This window comes from Helianthus annuus, chromosome 16 (genome assembly GCF_002127325.2).
Source record: "Helianthus annuus cultivar XRQ/B chromosome 16, HanXRQr2.0-SUNRISE, whole genome shotgun sequence".
NCBI classification, from domain to species: Eukaryota; Viridiplantae; Streptophyta; class Magnoliopsida; order Asterales; family Asteraceae; genus Helianthus; species Helianthus annuus.
The window spans coordinates 145,586,606-145,590,885 of NC_035448.2; the positions used below are offsets into that span (position 1 = coordinate 145,586,606).

Consider the following 4,280-nt stretch of genomic DNA (forward strand, 5'->3'; position numbering starts at 1 on the left):
CCTTTAGGCCAAACCTGGTTAGAAATCCCAGATAAAAATTGTCATGTGCAATGCACATGAGGGTAAAATGATAATTTCTCTCTCAACCCTTTCAAACTAACACTCACTCCATCATCTTCCCCAAATGGTAATATCACTACGATCTGATATGTCGTGTTTAGATTGTATTTCCGGATTTGTGGTTTATCCAGGCTAGTTTGATTTTCGGCGAAGCGGATCTTGATTCTCTTCGATAGATTTAACACATTTGGGGATCTAAAGTCTCTTTAGATGTTCGTCGTTTGAGAAGATTTACTCAAGTGGCAACAATTACTAGTCAATTAGGGTTTTCGAATCGTGTTTCTTTGATTTACAATGCCATGTGTTAACAATATATATGTTTGAAGGAAATTTTGGGATTAATTTTGTTATGTATGTGTTTGATATTTTGCAGACTCTGAATTCGAGTATCTTGGGTTTTGAAAGCCTTTGTATGCTAAATTTCATCTTTAAAGACAACACAATGAGGGGCCACATCTAATGGTGGGAGTTGAAATAACTAAAAAGTATTATGTTGTGACATTGTCGTAGGACATTCTGATGGAGATTATTATTGTTTCTGGACTTGCAGATTCATTTGTGTACCTGCATTGGGGGTTCAACCTCAACTATTAGTTCAAGAAAAAGACGCGGTGGAACTACTGTATCCTACAAAAGCTGTGGTGGGAGACCGATGATTGATGAGAAAAGATCAGGTTGCTTACTTAGCACTGTTTTGGAACTAACTAGTTTGATTAATTCAGACGTTACTTGGACAAAGATTTCAAAGGGGTGTAGGAGTTCATCAAGGAGACCTCGAACGTCAACTTCAAATATGATTAATTTAGCTTGCGAAGGATTGGTAAATAACGATTCAATAGATTTAGAAATGCATGTTTCCGAATCAGAAAATGTAATATTTGGTGGTTGGACGGTTAAACCCTAGAAATTTGGAGAAGATGATGGAGTGAGTGTTGAGTTTGAAAGGGCTGAGAGGGAAATTACCATTTTACCCTCATGTGCATTGCACATGACAGTTTTTAACTGAAATTTCTAACCAAGTTTGGTCTAAAACGTACAAGATTTTGAAAGGTTAAGGACACCGCCTGTAAACTTTTGGCCAAAAGGACAGCGTCTGCAATTTGATGTAAACATAAAGGACAAAACTTGTAATTTACTCTAAATTTAAATATATATTGTAGAATCTACATTGGATCATAATGGTGCTAAATAGTGAGCATGCCCATTCTTAAAATAACTAGTAAGTTGTAATTACAATCAACTTGGTGTAAATCTTACCTGAATTGTTTACCTTAGTAATAGACGAGTCTCCATGGTCTAGTTTTGTGTTAGAGCATCTCTGGCGCTTGTTTTTTAAGCCATATGTGAAGGAGGGAGGACCGTGAGGGGTGTAACATCCAATATGGGGACGAACGCCAACGGATGGAGCATGTGAAAGGGGAAGAGATGAAGATGTGATGTACGTGTGCGTTCTTGCAGGAAACTCGGGCAGCACCAACCAGGTATCTATCAGTGATAAGCGTAATTTGGGATGCTTTATAAAAATGCATTAGTTCATCAACTCTTTACGGAATAAAAATTAAAGAATTATATATTTAAGTGTGTGACCCATTACGTTCATGTTAAGACTATACGGTGTTGAGGGGCATGAAATGGGGCGTTATGCAACATGTGGACGACACATAAGCACACGTCATAAAAGTGGCGTGGTGCAAAAACGAGGGGGGGGGGGTGGGACAAGGCGTGGAAGTGTGGCGTTATTAACATGTGGCACACTTTATTTATTATTAAGCGTAAATTACATTTTTCATCCTTTATGTTTGTAGCAGGTTGCAATAGATGTTCTTTAACTTCAATAATTATATTCACAATCCGTTATTTGGAAAACTCATTACACACAGTGGCGAAGCTTGAGATTTCTGACGCGGGGGAGGGGTCGAAAACGTATATACCCAAAAATTTCAATAGAACCAGGGGCCGAATACATATATCCCCAATAATTCCTATATGAAAACCACATATATTACACTATTGAGCAAAAGTTCGGGTAACATGCGCCGATGATTACACATTTCGTCCTTTACCACTAACCAGGTTGAAAGTTTAAGTTAAGTCAGATCATGTGATTATCACGTGACGACATATATGTCCATCCGGTAACCTATTCCCCCAGCTTATAAAACCCCTCTTTTCACACTTATTCCAAATTAAGATTCTTCCCACCTGCCACCAACACATGCTGCCAACCACCACCAACATTATTGTCACTAAAACACCTTTCTAAGTATAAACTCTCTAAACCCTTTAAACCATCATCCTAAACAATACACTTGGCAACCCTGTCATATAGTATAAACCCAAAGATTAAAGGTGATGTGGACATCATGAAACAAAACCCAAAGGTTGATAGAGATTCCATTAAAACCACAATGAAAACAACACATCCAAAATTTTAATCAAAACCACCAATGCAAAAGAACAATGCTTGAGCTTGACTGACAAAATTACTAAACAATCATACACTTCCTCAAATTTCACTTAACACTTGTGTTTGAACTCACAGTTAATACAATGGCATAAAATCAAAGTATGCGTTCTGCAACGAAACCCTAGTAATAGCCACCGCCGGTTGTGTGCAAACCACCGAAAACCACCATTGAACACCGTCACCGATGTCGCTGATTACCATCGCCGCTGCTTGTCAACGTCTCCCTCAAAAATCCTAACCGCCGTCACCGATGTCGCTGTTGTCACCCACAACCTACACCACCATCATCATGTTCACTGGTGAAGTTGTTTACCGGGTTGAGGTGGCCGACCGGAGGCCTTCCTCCTCCAATGTTTCTCAGTCTTTCAAATACTTTCTCTTTATATATATTCGTGTGTGATTTGAAGTGTGGGATTGGATGAGTAGTTGTTGAACATCAGATGAGAATTTAGGATTTAGGGGTATTTGGGATTAGAGAGTGAGAGAGACAGTGTTTAGAGACAGAATGGGGTGTTTATGTGTTTTATTTTTTTCATGTTTTATTTTTAATATATTTTTAGGGATAAAATGACCAAATTATCCTCATGTGTAAGACACATGTCATATTTAACTTAAAATTTTAATTTGGTTAGTGGTGAAGGATGAAATGTGTAATGAGTTTTCCAAATAAAGAATTGTGACTGTAATTGTTGAAGTTAAAATGCATCCATTGCAACCCGCTACAAACATACGGAACAAAAACTGTAATTTACCCTGTGTTAATTTATATTTAAAAGTTATATAAAATTTGTTTAATATTTAAGAAAACCTTAATAGTGATTAAACAAATAACATTAATAACTAAACATAACAAAAGTAAAACCTAAAAATTAAACATTATTAAATAAAAAATCTAATTATCTGCAAAGCCAAAACGTGTTTAAATTCATGGTTGTGGGCATATCTGAAGTTGATGAGGGCGACTTGTATGATGTCGTCTTTCGAAAGGTCACCACCCGAATTTTTCACCGCGTTGTGCAGCGTCTCAAATCTTTCACTATCCAAACGAATAGTCCTAAAATGAGAAGAAAGCGCATCCACGGTTCGGGTGGTGTCACCTCTATGAATGCAAAAGTGTATGGAAAAATGTCCCCCAAAAAGGACCACTCGAGCGATTACACCGTATAGTTACTAAGAGCTTCGACCCAAGACTCGCACAATGCGATGTCTTCTTCTTCGCTACACGGCGTTGCCATTTTTAGATTTTTTGAAATGGAAATGGGTAGAAAGTTGAGGGAATTTTGGATGAATTGTGAATGTTTGTAAGAAATGGAAGAAGATGGTTGTTTATAAAGGGGAAGTTATTTATTTTTAATAAGTAATATTTTAAAAAAATTTAAAAACTTACCGTTGACACACAACGGCTATAATCCACGCTGAATAAAAACGAGCCACGTCAACACACATATTGCCTCCACGCCGGTGGAAAACTCACCGCCTCTCAACCCACGCCGTTGGCGGGCCCGGTGTGCACAACGTCGATAGGCAACCACGCTGGTTTTCTATGCCCACACCGTGTGGTCTAAGTTGGTAAGGAAACCAATGTGTTATCAATTACAATTGTATGTGGATGACAACAATCTTTCACTGCAAGTGAAATTGCCCATGCGGGGACCCAACAAAAAGTGGTTGTTTGCTACGATAATTTACCAAGGTTTTAAACATAACTATTTTATGGGCTTAGACAACGTTCAAGAATAATATTTTTTTTCTG

General features: G+C 37.9%; 1 long non-coding RNA gene across 1 annotated transcript; it reads left to right on the forward strand.

The window, feature by feature from the left end:
* The first annotated feature begins 397 nt into the window (after nucleotides 1-397).
* LOC110917603 lies at nucleotides 398-659 on the forward strand. The gene is made up of 2 exons (XR_002580682.2): nucleotides 398-522; nucleotides 611-659. It is a non-coding gene; the product is annotated as an uncharacterized LOC110917603 (long non-coding RNA).
* The last annotated feature ends 3,621 nt before the right edge of the window (nucleotides 660-4,280 follow it).